The sequence below is a fragment of the Ornithodoros turicata genome, unplaced genomic scaffold (genome assembly GCF_037126465.1).
Source record: "Ornithodoros turicata isolate Travis unplaced genomic scaffold, ASM3712646v1 ctg00001055.1, whole genome shotgun sequence".
NCBI classification, from domain to species: domain Eukaryota; kingdom Metazoa; phylum Arthropoda; class Arachnida; order Ixodida; family Argasidae; genus Ornithodoros; species Ornithodoros turicata.
The window spans coordinates 116,064-131,162 of record NW_026999451.1 but is presented as its reverse complement, the minus strand read 5'-3'; positions in this window follow the sequence as shown (position 1 = coordinate 131,162).

The following is a 15,099-nucleotide window of genomic DNA, read 5'->3' as shown; positions in this document are numbered from 1 at the left end:
CGCTTCCCACACGTAGGTTATTCCTCTGTAGAATACTCCAAAGGAGAACGCCCGAAATGGTGACGCCAGATTTGCCTGGTCTCGGTATGATTTAAGACGGAACTGTTCCTGAAACGATGATGAAGTGATGGTATTCGACATAAATATGTTTGTAGAATGGGTATTATAATTGAACTGCGTTAAAACCTTCCGGGTATTTGCTGCTCCCTGCCGATGTCTACTTTAAGAGTGGAATTATACCAAAACCAGCTCCCGTGGCATAGTGGTTAGGATGATCACTTTGTTACGTCGAGACTGGGACGTGACACGGGTTCGAATCTTGTCACCGGCTCTGATGTTTTCCCTCTGTTTTACGAAGACTTAACAGACGAATGTCCCCACACTACCCCCTGAAGTTGGCCCAGGATGCACATTAACCCACCTGTCCCCAACCCCTTCCTGCTGTCCTCTCTCCATTTGTTCACGTCTGTACGTCACTCATAGCCACAGTTGCCTCGCGGCGCTCACACGGAATTCAAATAAACACATATAAAAAAGATTATAACAATTGCGCTAAATATTCTGGCAACAAAAGACGTTTATAAGGTCATGTTCATCAACTGTAAAAGATCTCAAAAACTGTTCGTAATGTTCTAAATGCCCCCTCCCATGTCTGTAATATTCTTGAGCTTGAATTCCACCGCTCATAACAACCGCTTTAAAAACAACCGCTCGTAGACACAACCTTCACGTGGACATTGCGTTTATATTCATGAATGACCGTTACAATTGTAATATCTTATACATAACAAAACTGTACAAATATAAAAACGTGTATCATAATATGCATTAATCAAGCTAGAAGGGAAAAATATTATATATTACAAACTTTTATGCCCTATGTGAGCAACACTTACTCACAGTCACTGCACGGTGACTAAGAAAGAGATAAGGTTCGATAAGGTACTTCACGTGATGCCTTCATGGGTTCTCATCGTCTTATCAGTTGTTTTTGTACCTGCGGACCATCTAAGGTGACCTTTCCTAGCCAGGACATAATTAAACTTACACTTTATTTAACGAACTATGAGAAAAAGCCGACAGCCATTGTTCAGAAAGACACCACCAGACACGACAAGGGATGGCGCAGGGAGATTGTTCCCCACTGCGGATGCTACACATCGCGTGAGACGATAACAGGGCAATGATGGGCAAACTACGCAGATATTTAGGGATAGTAACATTAATAAGGAACATTCGAAATAACCGTAACACGCCGACCGAAAAAGGAAAAAAATGTCAGACGGCACAAATAGGTGGGAATTCTGAGCGACCATCGGTGAGAGTGGCGATTTATATTAATCCGAGGAGAAGCAAGGGCACGCTCCGCGGTGATCCCTGGGGGTTTTAAGTAATCACCTTCCGGACGCAGCGTACGTTATTTACTGTGACGATACAGATTAATACATTATGAGTCGCAGAGGAGTTGCAGGATCAGGGAAGATAAACGCAAGAAAATTCCGCTTCTAAAAATACGCTATACAGTTGATAAAAAATAATTTACGAACCCTGTGAGAACAGTAAAAAAAAATCGCAACTACACAGTGAAACGCTACCACGCAGCATAAATAATAGTGAAAGATATACGCATCAGGGACCTCACCTCACTCTGGATTTCTTTTAAGTATAGTAGTGTAGAAAGTGGTGAACTCACATTCATAGTCTATGCTTTATTTGAGAGAGCAGAGATGACGTCATCACATATAGTTGCTTTGGAGCGAGTATCTTAGTAAATGAAGCTGGTATAATGCGGGTGAAATGTAATAGAGGACTGGATATTGTTGCTACTTTCCTCCACAGTGAGGGCCAGATTCCCTTTTAAGCCTTTTTCTTTAAATTGCTGGATTGAAGACATTACGGAATCTCTTTGGTACAATCCCTGTTGTCTTTCCAGACCTTATGCAACTCTGTTCTACCCTTCCTGGACTATAGAAGGCAAACAGCTTTGCAGCTCCTCTGGCGTTATAGGGAAGATTCGAGTGAGTCGATGTGCTCGATTTGGCCGATAAAATCTCGAGACGAAGTTCGCATAAGGCACGAGTCCGATGATTGATTGATTGATTTTAAAAGAAAAAAATGGAGAAACGAGTCCGAAATAGACGGTAATGCGAAGGAGATTATAAATTTTAAAGTTAACGCTACCCACACGAAGGTTATTCGTTTGTAGAATGCTCCAATGAAGAAGGTTCGAAATGGTGACGCCAGATTTGCCTTGTCTCTGTATTACTGACGACGGAAATGTTCCTGAAATGATGATTAAGTGATGATATTCGAGGTAAATGTGTTTGTAGATTGGGTATTATAATGAAACTGCTTTAAAACCTTCCGGGTATTTGCTTCTCCCTACAATATGTCTTCTGTACTCCATCATTCGAGACAACTTGGAGAATATGACTTCAGAACAGATGTCTTCCTTCAACTGCACTATGTCACGGTGGAAGAGTTTGTCAAATAATGTTGCCTGTGAATCGAATAGCGCTTTGTTTTCTGATTATGTTGTCGTACAACTAGAGTTTGTTTACATGCATCCATTTATATCTGTATGCACGCATGTCATGCGCGCGTGTAAGATGTGTTTCCTTTTGTTTCGTAAATTCATTCCTCGCTGCTCTAAAGTCTTCGACGATGCAGATATATTAATAAACTAAACAGACATTCTAGCCAGTCCTACTGTGCTCTCTCTAGTTAAAACCAGGAAAACTGTGCAATCCTCCTCTCTAGTTGTCGCCGTCTGTTCCCCGTAATGGCAGCTGTTGTAATATATAGTTGTATAATAGAAAAAATAACACGGCGGCTTCCAAAGACTTTGATGCAATGATGGTGCTTATCTATTCTCAGAGCCTGTTGCAAACGGAGTGTTTCATGGCCTCTTCGCTAGATAAGGTCTCCTCTTGGGTCCCGCCGGCACGAAAACAACTGATAAGGCGATAAGAATGCACGAAGCCATGAAGAGCAATTCCACTCGAGAGCGGTCTAATCGATGAATGTTTTATAAAAGACACCAACATTCAAAGTTCGCACAACGACGTGAAACAACGACGGCAATAACAACAAGTAAATTAGAGTGAATGATAATATTGGGCCAAACTTAAGACTCAAAAAGCAAACTAATGGTGAGAAAGGATAAATAGGTAACTATAAACTATTTAGGACTACGCATTCATATTAGAGATGGGATGAATCCAGATGGTTCCCAATTCGAATCCAAAACCAAGGAAAGTTCTCTGAATCATACGAAACTCGAATCTTTCCAATCATTTCTTTAAAAAAAGGTTTAAGAAACCAGGAAAAAACAATATATAGCAAATTGTTTCGAATCAGCCTATGATACCTTGTTTAATGAAAAACAAATTAAATGATTTTTGAATTTCAGGAGAAAATATAGCCATATTGTTCTTCTTAAACTTAATTGCCCGTATTCACCATTCCAACTTAGCCACTGGATTAGTGACGTCTGGTTTAAGTTGATCACGTGAGAACTTCGTCCGCCAATCACGAGCAATCCTCCTCTCCAGTTGTTGCGGCCTGTTCGCCGTACAGGGCAACAGTTGTCTTTGGAGTTGTCAAGAAATAATACTAAGAAACGGCGGCTTCCAAAGTGTTCAATGCAGTGAGGGTGCTTATCTATTCTCAGAACCTGTTGCAAACGCTATATTTGACGGCCTCTTGGCTAGATAAGGCCTCTTCTTGTGCGCCGTCGGCACGAAAACGACTGATAAAGCGATAGGAACGCACGGAGCCTTCACTTGGAATTACACACTATGGATCGATATCGTGTGCCCTCAGTATATGATTACATATGCATTCCGATATATTTGCCACAAAATTCCACCATTTTCTAATTCGCTATTTCACTATCCTCACCTATTTTCGCTGTCACGCAATTAAGAGTCAGAGGTTGCGAACCTACTCAGAAGTGGAACTGTTAGAATTGAAGTTAATGGAACAGAAATGTAACTAATTCATCGGCGATGTTGAAGCCCGTATAGTTATTTCGGCGTGTCGGTGCATTATACATACTACATATCGATAATGCGTAATAGAGACAGTGAACGTTAAGGTCGAGACAGGCACTCTGTTCCAGTAGGCTGATCTGAATAGATGCAACGAACACTTAAAGTGACTTCGACTACAGTCTTGTCTATAGCCGGACCCGTCAGGGTGTCATACTCCCTAGCAGGACGACGCTTTCATAAGACCACCAGCGCCACGGCTCGGCACCAGCGGGCGTAAGTAACCTGCACGAGAGGCACTTCGCTTGGCTCCATGTCCCCAGGATAGAGAACAAGAGCCGAAACTGTTGCTAGGAAACCATAGTAACATTGCCACGTATCGTCTTTGGGGCGACACACGCAACAACAACAACAGGCACCGAGGCGTCGAACGACGGGCTGGGACTCGCGACACGTCGCGCTGCATTGCAAGCGGTCCTCCTGGAAGCATCTGCTCCTTCGCTCACATCAATCAAGGACCGGCCGACGAGGCTTCCCAAGCAGCACATTGTACAAAAAGTCGAGTGCAATAGGGGTGGACGGTACGTGTATTATCAATGTTCCTTAGTTTCAAGAGTCTGTTCAAGGCCTTCCACCCCTAGGTGGTTCAAGGCCCACCCCTATTGTACTCAACTTTCAGTACATTGTACTGCCTGGGTTCTGTATTTCCTCCTCTCCACCGACGCGCGCTTTCTACAATGTTCGCCGCTGTGCATAAAAGTTTGTGAGCTCCCAGTCGGAGCATTATTCTTTTACCTTAGTCCTGTCTAAGAGCTACCGCTCTCGCGTTAGCCAGCTAAGCAGCTAGAATAAAGCGTTCGCCGATTATTCGCCGTCTCGCTCGTCTGTTTTCATCCGTGACAATATATTACTGCGTGTTGGGCTGAAGTAATTAGGTGGTCGCAACGATGTTCCACTATGAGGACCAGCTGGCGTGGCCAAGTAATTAGGGTGGCCGCTTTCAATGCCGAGACTGTGAGGTGAAACGGGTTCCAATCCCCGCACCTTCTCTGCTGTCTGATGTTTTCCCGAGGACGCATACCAACCACTCTGCCTCTCACTCCTTCCTGCTGTCCTCTCTCCATCTGTCCATGTCTGTACTCTGCTCATAGCCACAGTCGCTTCGCGGCGCAAACGAGGATTTTCTTTAAAAATTCCTCCGCGCGAAACGGATAGAAAGCAGCGCTGGACAGCTGGCGATATACAAGCTGCACGCATAGCTTGGTCCGAATGCACGTGGAAACTGCAATACCGGGCACCAACATATATGAAGTGTGCAGTTTGAGGGATGCTAGCAGACGAGGAGAGAAGAAACCACATAGGACTGGCGTAATATACAGACTTAACAGTACTGAGTACTCGAATACTCGAGGCACTCCTACCATCTACGGACGACATTTTTCGTGTGCGCTGTGTACTAGCGGATCTTCAAGACTGATACCTCGCCATGAGGAAGGAGGAACGTATGATATATCGTACGCTCCATATCGACATTATCAATGATGAAAATCGTCCAATCGTAAATAAAAATCATTCACCCTGGTAAATGACAGAGTTACAAATCTCGCAACTTTCGAATCCTCTCTTCAAAAGCGTTTAAAAAGCCAGGAAAAAAAAACTCTTCTACTGAAACCACGAAGGGAGTTCCCTGCCGGTTCGCTGGATTTCTACTAAAACATGTTTATATTTTTGTAACCCGAAGAAGCACAGTCTCGTGCACGAAAGTCATGTTTACCGTGCGTAAATAAATCAGTCATTCCTACCGTATAAATATCACTTTCTGATTTTCTCGCCACCGGCACCTTGAAATCGTCTATTTTTTCTGCCTTCGTATCGTCTATGTTCTACTGAAAAGTCATTTGAAAGTATTTTGAAGCATTTTGAAGCATAACTTGATAACTTTGTTTAATAAAAAACAATTTAGGGGCAAGATATAGATATATAATTCTTCCTAAGTGTAACTTATCTAACACGTTGTTGATCGACTATGGGAAATACATAAACTTCGCCTTCTGATCCTGAGACCGCGGGTTCGAACCCGCCAACCGAGGCCGCCAGCAACTTGGTGGCAGAGTACATCTTGCTTAAACACCCGTCTTCTGCTAGGGACGTTAATTAAATTGCAGTTAAATTGCAGTTGCACATGCATTTAAAGCACCTTGTAAAAGGAAAGAAGGTATTTAATTCCAATAAGATAACTGCTTGTACTGAATCGGTATGTGTGAAGGTGGGCGGCAACAGTGAGTAAACAAATGCATGTGAGAGTAACTTAAGGGGAGCATCGCATTCGTCGCGGTGGGTACCTGAACAGTACTTGCCATTCTATTCCTCGTTCATCACAGACAATGGCGCCGAAAATGCGACGGGAATTGATGGAGTTCCTTCTCTACAATTTAATGTAATGAAATGGCAACAGCAGATGGCGGATACTGAGAGCATTCCTGAATACCCTTTCTGTAGACGTCACTTGGGCAAGGCGAATCGGTGAGCGTCCTTTGGCACGGACAAGGCCAATCAAGGAACGGCACAGAGAGCTTAGTAGTAGACGGAGAGGTCCTACAGCCAAGAGTTCTCTCGAATCCAAGAGAAGCCCATTTTAATTCAATTCTAAGCCAAAATCCAGTTCTAGGCCATCTGATTGGTCACTATTAGCTCCGCCCACTTCACGGATTGATTGCAGTCTGTCAACGAACGCAAGAGCTTTGGACTCTGAGAGACTTCTCAGTTAATACTGTGCACTAAACGAATGTGATTTGTTCAAAACTTGTCTTAGTTGTTTTGAAATGCGGAATAACGAGCGAATAGACATGAAAACCATGAGAAGTCGATGGTAGTCAGGACCGGCCGAAAGGGGAGCCAAACTGACTCCTGATTTGCCGAATGATATGCATCACCGTGCTTTTTCATTGGTTGCATGCCCAGCGTTGCCTGAATTATATCAAACTATGGGCTCTGTGGAAGCTGTGGGAGCCTGGTCTGGCTGTCGACGCGAGCGGACGCTCCATGGCTGCAGGGCAAAGGATGAGTCATTTGCCGTAGTGGTTAAACCTTTTCCCCTGACGTGTCTGGTCTTGGCACATTTTTGCCTAGCTGTGAGTTCGTTTTATGCGAACATGACCAGTGTATGCACTGCCCCATGCTTAGAGTTGATTTGCAGTGTCTTCTTGAATTTTTACCCGCACCTAGTACTTTTTCTGTGTTCCAAGCAAACCAGAATGAGCCCAAACACTGTAGTTAGGCCTGAGCGCCCCGATGGCTAGCTTCGCGCTCGTCCTTTTCCCTCGCAATGAGTAATATTTTGTACATGATCTCATACTTGTTCAACAGTGCCTTTCTTGTTGCCATGTTTATTCCCCTCCAGTATTTTGTTGCTCTGTCTCTCTCTTTCATGCGTATCGACATCGGTGGAGCCATCTGGTGTGATGCCTTGCAACTCTTTTGCCACAGGTCTGTCCCTGCAAGCCTCGTGCACCGGGGTGATTTCTTCGAGATGGCGTCGTTGATTTTCAAATAAATTATTCCTCTGTGTCTGCTCTCTATCTTTTTAGTTATTATTTTTCTACAACCCGAGTTTTATAAACAAAATCTACGACAAGTGTTGCATTGAGTAAGATTATGCACTATTTAAAAATAAGCAAGTTTCCAGTAATTGGAAAAGTAAAAAGTGCAATACTTGCGGATTTTCTGTGCAAAACTTTGGTTCAATAATAGACCTCTCCTTGTTTGTAAACAAATGACGTCATAATGTTCGACACTGGCACCAATTTGATAGAGTTGAACTACTTTCAAAGATAGTGGCGAACAAGGTCGCGCACGAAAGCTACGGTCTTGAGGGGATTACGATGGTCTCTGAAAGGGAAGCTACCTTCGGTCCTACTTTTCTTTCCATAAGAGGCAGCAAACATGTGCCCATTCGTGGAACCCAGCTCTCCCTTTCCAATCTGTTTCGGTTTCAGTCTGTCTACCAAAGTCATGATGACGTTTATCGGGTAGAGGTTTATTATTACTGATGTTGATTTTGCGTTGCATGCTAACTGGTGCTCGCAGACAACGCTCTGACACAATTTCCAACAATATTCACGACGCGGCCAACGTACTTCACTGACCTCAAGATGCGCAGTGCTGAGGCATCCGAGAAAACTGAAACGCGAGCACAGGCATAAGCCAGAAGCATGCAATACGAAAGCGTTCAAGGGAGATGTACGAGTAGTAGATGTAGTAGCGGATGCCAGCAAAACACGTGAAGTCAGGCACAATTTCGCGAAGTGGAACAAAGACAATGGGGGAAAGAGGTGAATCAACTATAACTAAGGCTGTGGTTCTTGTGATTCATACAGGACAGGTGGTTTCTTTCATTTCACAGTGATGCTCCACTTCTTTCCACAGTAATGCCTCCGTGTTCGTGTCGTGTCCTGCTCTTTCACTCAGGTGGATGTCAAGTCGAGGAAAAGCTGGCACTACCAAGTGAAAGAGGATGGCCCGAGCCATCAGACGAGTGCTCGGTCGTATTTATTGCATCTTACTCAAGGCCCGTTTTGCCGAACGTCTGGGAGGAGGCGCCCGCGGTTTACGCCGTGGCCGTACTAAAATTCCTGGTTTCTGAAGTGCTCCAGTAGGCGGGCAACGCGGCTGCCTGAAATGAGACGAGGGTCATCCCCCATCACCGCCTCGGGCTCGATGTTCTCTGCTGGCAGTTTTTCGTTAACCTCTCCAGCGTCAACATATAAAGTCGCGGACAAGGTGGCACTACCAAGCGAAAGAGGACAACCCGGGTCATCAGACGAGCGCTCAGTCGTATTTTTCGCTTCGTACCCAAGGCTCGTTTGCCGAACGTCTGGGAGGAGGTGCCCGAGTTTACGCCGTGGCCGTACTCAAATTAGTGGTTTCTGAAGTGCTCCAGTAGGCGGGCAACGTGGCTGCCTGAAATGAGACGAGGGTCATCCCCCATGACCGCCTTGGGCTCGATGTTCTCTGCTGGCAGTTTTTCGTTAACCTCTCCAGCGTCAACATATAAAGTCGCGGACAAGGTGGCACTACCAAGCGAAAGAGGACAACCCGGGTCATCAGACGAGCGCTCAGTCGTATTTTTCGCTTCGTACCCAAGGCTCGTTTGCCGAACGTCTGGGAGGAGGTGCCCGAGTTTACGCCGTGGCCGTACTCAAATTAGTGGTTTCTGAAGTGCTCCAGTAGGCGGGCAACGTGGCTTCCTGAAATGAGACGAGGGTCATCCCCCATCACCGCCTCGGGCTCGATGCTCTCTGCTGGCAGTTTTTCGGTAACCTCTCCAGCATCAACATATAAAGTCGTGGACAAGCTTGCAAGTCGAACAAAACGACCGATCCGACTGTCGCTCATGCGCATTACTTGTACGGCGCGTAATTGCGCAGCTACGACCGATTGGTATCGTGAAGCAATACGGCGGTTCTTTGCAGCAGGTGGGGGTGGACCAGTTGACTGCATGTTATAGTGGGATTGCCAGATACGTTGACGGCTTCGAACAATGCGTATCCTCTTCGGGAAAATGTTGCATGTAACGACGTACTGAGTAAGGCATTTCTCACGCTTCAACGCGCGATGTCACACCCGCTCTTCACAACGCACTTTCTTTCGCTTTCTTGTCAGACTGCCAACATATAACTATAAATGCAACGCCTGGCAACCACCAGACACTTTCCATTGGTGACGGCAATACAACGTTGCGGCGAATCACAGGAGGCCCATTTATCTCGTCAGCAAATACGTCATAGCCACGGAGGAGGGTGCTTGCGTTCCGTGTTGTGGAGGGCCACCGAGCAGAAGACGATTACATTGGACCACAAAGTACGGCTCACATGTCATATCTGCCAGCGCAAGTGTAGGGAACGATATACACATAGAAAGCTGTTCATCATTGCGGGTTCTCCGAAGGCCTGCAACGAAGAGAAACGTAATGCTTCGGCCTTCAGGCACGACCAGACACCTTGTGGCGTTGTGGGTGCGACTGGCAGGCGCCACTGGCAGCACAGCTGGTGGTAGTTATGGTGAGCATTGCCTGGCATTGCACAATACCGCTGACGTAGCGGGGGCCAGCAGCAGAGCCCGCGTAGTTGCTCCATCCTCTGGAGAATGGGGAGCGCGTGTATGAACGCGCGTTTCTTATATAGAGTGGCGCGATTTGCCTCGCAAACATACTATTTTGTGTGATTTTCAGTATAGTTTCAGCAGCGGCCAGCCTCTGAGGCTGCATTGAGACAGTAGGAAGTCGCTGATGATGACAGTCCGAACACCTAGTACTCTCGTCATACGGACAGTCTTAAATGACAATTGACAACAACCACTGAACATGTGCCCGTATGCCTGCCAGGGAGCATTGGATCTAATGCACTTTAAGGAGTTGACACATCACGCACTGGGTGTCGCTACGTACATTCTCAATTGTCGTTGGTTCCAGTGATCTTGTGATATAGATATCAGCAGAGCAGAGTAAAATAATGCAGCGCAGAAAAAGTACGCTTACATTTCAGAATGTATCCCATTCCCTGCTTACCGTAAAAAGTTCCGGTGGCGCACAAAGACGTGCCGAACGAAAATCGAAAAAAAAAAATCTGAGTTAACGAAACTCCGCAGGACGAAAAGTTACCAACGCAAACTTTATTTTCCGTGCATCCCGAATTGCCTACAGAGAAGGCAACATGGTGGCAGGTCACAGTTCCGTCCAGCTACCGCTATAGATGTGCCAGGATTTTGATTCGGTTTCTGCACAGGTGGCACCCCTAACGGTAAAGCGACACAGCCCACACCGCGTATGTTCCGTTCAAAAGGAGCGGAGAGTAACGCTCGGCGTTGCGAAGCATTTTGTCCCCTCCAGTTTAAATATAACGATGTTTTGTTGATTATTCGTTGAGTGCGTCTCCGAGCGCCACACGAACACTAAGCAGGGAACGCGCTATTTGGATAAACGTGAGGCTACATTTTCTGCACACACCACGTGTTATTCGGAGTGCATGAAACGGCCAATCAGATATGAAAGTTAAATGGTGGCGCCCCTAGCCCGACATCCCCCAGTTTCCCCCAGTTGAAAGTTCACCACTGGTTGAGAACTCCTGTTCCAGATGAACAAATAGATAGCAAGGGCTGGCACGCAACAATATATCGAACGCCATATTTCAAGACTAAAATGGTCAGAAACCTGAAAAAGTGGGTGGAGCTTCAGGTACACGCATGACCCAATGAATGGCGAGATTCCCTTTTTAATATACGGCTTTGGATTGCAGGCAGCGCGAGCGCCACTGTGATGACTCCAGAGGAAACTTTCGTCTGAGTTGGAGGACGATAATAATAATAATAGAATGGTGCTGTGATGTTACCTAACAATGCTACATACAGAAGCGTATACGAAGAGGGGAGTCAAGTCCTGTAGATCACATAAACAAACCGACACTGAAGATTTTTGTTTAAGTTTAATTTCTACAAGCTTTCGCGTGGAGGTCCACGCTTCCTCAGGTGGCTTCCTCAGACCTGAGGAAGCTTGTACAAATTAAACTTAAACAAAAATCTTCAGTGTCGGTTTCTGTATTTTGTTTATGTAATGCTACACACCTAAGGTTTGTCTGCGCACTGTGACTTGTTGACTCCGCTTGACCTGCACGCCGCCCCCCTCATCTTCGTCGCTCTTCTGCTGACGTCACTAGAGTAACGCATCAGAGAGCGCCGCGCGGCGGCCGAAACCCCCTAAATTTGTTGTTTCACCCTATTTGTGTTGTCGGTGTTTATCTAGTTCTGTCTATATTGGTAGTCCTCCACTTGCGAAGAAACTAGCGCAATCTGTTGGAGGCAGAGTGAACTTATAGGGCCTCCTTCGTTCGAGAGTGTTCGGTTAGAACGCTCTTGAAATATCGCAGTGGTTTCGCTTGCTTCTTGCCGTCCGTCTGACTGTTTCTTTGGGTGTCTGTCGGCCAGATCGAGAAGAGTGTGAATTCCTGTCCATGATCGAGAAAGACGGCATCCCGTTCCCGTTCTTGGAGTTCGCGTGGACAGTATTTTTTTTAGCATGCTCTCATCCCAGAAGTTCTCACAAAACGCATCCGCAGCCTGGGAACCTTGGGGAATTCTATCTCGTACAAAAAGTATAGAAATGGGTATACTATGTCGTAGACAGCATCAGGGAGCTGTAGGTCCGTCTAAGGAGGCTCCAGTTGTGAAGTGCAAAATGAATGTATATATTGTAACTTGTAGTGCATACAGTGCAACAATTTTTCCCCCAGATGCGGTTCTCATAACTGAGTCATTTTTATTACTTCGTTCATGATAAGGTCACTTCATAGATTACATTATGATAATACGATAATACATGTACAGTTGTTTAATACCTTCCCTGTGTCGTGTTAGGCCTCATTTAAGGCATTTGGAAATTACTAAGGTAGCAGCGTACATAACATATCTATCAAGCAATGTCCACCATGCTGATTGGAAAGGCCCGATCAAGAATGTGAACTTCTTTCACACGTCGGATCACACCTTCAACGTGCACTCTTTCACTGGCAATTTCTCTTGTACTCTGAACCCTGCTCTTGGATATCGGGGCTTCTCCTCTCACCCTCAATGGTGGATTGTACACTTCAATTCCTTGGAGAGACACGGAACATTGGAGCCCTTATCTGCCATTATGGCATCACCCTCTTCGAGGCGATCTAACAATACTCTACTCTGCACCATGTCCACATCAGATACGGACCTACCCCAAAGCCGGGAAACGAAGCTGATGTAACCGCCCGGGGTGCAGACTATGTACAACTGCTTTCTAGGTGTTGTAATGTTTATAATGCGAAAAAGTTTGTCTCTGTGCATTTAGTGAGGGTGGCCTCCGGATTCTGACTTGAGTCGCATCGAGTACTAATCTTGTGTTGGGAAGCTAGCGAAAAGCTTTGGGCAAATTCGTTTGTGTTTCCTGGACGGTTGGAAATGTTGTCATGTCTCGCAATTCTTCCTGTCTTTTCACAGGCCAAACCCACCGAACCCGTTTTCGAGGATATAACATATCACACGGAAACCTAAAAAAAGAAAAATGTAACTTCTTGCCCTGCGCATAATAATTCGTACAGCCATAAGAGACGCATTTCACAGGCATGGCTTGCAGCAGAGGCGAGATGGCGTCTGTTTTCCAGCCAGTTCGAAACCCGGCGGGAAGCACTAGGGAGAGTGGGATGTGCGCCTGCGCCGTTTTTTTTTTTTTTTCGCAAGTGGCGGATTAACATTGACCATGTGAGTTCATTTTATTTGAGATCCTCAGAGTAGCGAGTTGCAGACTAAACACAATTTTGTAAACGGTAACGATTGGTGCCACTAATATAATAAGCGATAATTATACTTGATTACCATTCTCGCGTAGAAAGATATTCTCTAGAGAGACGACAATGAGTGAGGAAGACTATGTACAGAGTGCGGCTCGTACTCGGGAAGGTATTCGCACTAGGTAATTTGCACTAGTCACTGACAGCATCGCCTTAGTAAATCTATTGAATGTATAGTCAAGTACCGTTACACGGACATTACCTATATATGCACCCCTCCTGCTACCATGAGCCACCATCCGAATCAAGATATAACACACATTCCTCGTAACTGCGTTCTTGTAATTCGATTGAACGATTACCCACCTGAAAGTGAAATGCCGAACCACTGTATCACCATAGAAGATGAGAAGTAGATACCGTTTTGTGTTTCGCATACCCCGATTTATCCCTTTACCTCGTCTGGCTGGAATCCCTGCTCGACGATGAAGCGTCTCCTCGCTCTTCTCTCTGCCATCATCTTCGGGCGCCTGCCAACGCCCGACGCAGTGCCAATCTTGTTGGTACTGCACTACCGGCGCATCGTGTCGCGCCTCCTCGGGGGCCTTTAACAGCCTCTAGAAAGAACTGGTGACCTGCCACCGCGTCCACGGATACCTGACGGGGGCCATAAATCTCGTCTGCGATGTCCTGCAGGACGAAGACCACGACTTCGTGAGGTTTCTCGTCAGCCACTACCGCAGGCACATGACGACTGGCGACGCCACATGCCTTATCCGCACCATCACCATCGTCCTCCACACGCTCACCAATTCTTCCGTCGCCATGCCCAAATATCTCGTGGTGTGCGTGAAATGCCACATATTCTCCTGGTGATGATGAGGAGGAAGGAAGCTTTCCAGCAATAAATGTATGTCATAGTGTCTCGTATTGCAACGGCATTCAGTCACTGTTTCGAATGACAGATCCATAGATGTTAGAATCATCATTTATCATGATGCTGATGACACATCCTTAGCCGGCGTTGACACAGGGCAACTTTTCCCAGCAACTCTAAGCAACTCAAACCAACGTCTTTTGAGCAATTTCGAGTCCGCGTTCACACGCAGCAACTCGGTAGCTCAATCCACAAGCAACCTTATGGCGACCGGACAATGTGGGTTCGAATCGAACTGGTGGAATCTTTTCTTTAGCTGCTGTTTATCAAATTTCAGTCAGTTTTATTGCCCCAATAGATCATTATTGCCTTCCAGAAGTGGCAACTGATATGTTTCTGTGAAGTTCGTAAAAAAAAGAAAAAGTTATTTTTCAGCTGCACCTGCAGGATTTGAACCCATGAACCCACGAATGAAATCCACAACGCCATCGGGAGTCACGTGGCAATGCTTCCCTCTCTGATTGGCCGATGCACGAGCAACTTCTCAAGTTTTCGGTCGGGGAGCGATTCGCAGCAACTCTGAGCAACTCGAGTTGCTGGAGGTTGCCGTCTGACAGCAACTCCAAAGTTGCTCATAGTTGCTGGAAAAAGTTGCCCCGTGTGAACGCTGCCTTAGTTACATAAGAACTTTGTGACCGTAGTATGCCCATATTCTATTCACCCTCCACTCACTGCTCTACAGTTAGGGGTAGAGTGCGAGTCAAGGCAGAGGAGAGCTGGTGTGAAATGAGAGTACCTGTTCTGCGTAGGTAATGTACAGGACGTGTCACAAACAAAAAAAAACGTGGATGCTTAGCATGCATCTGAGCGTGTGTAAGGAGAACAAGTTGTAATATAATTGAAAGTGCACTGAACTACTATG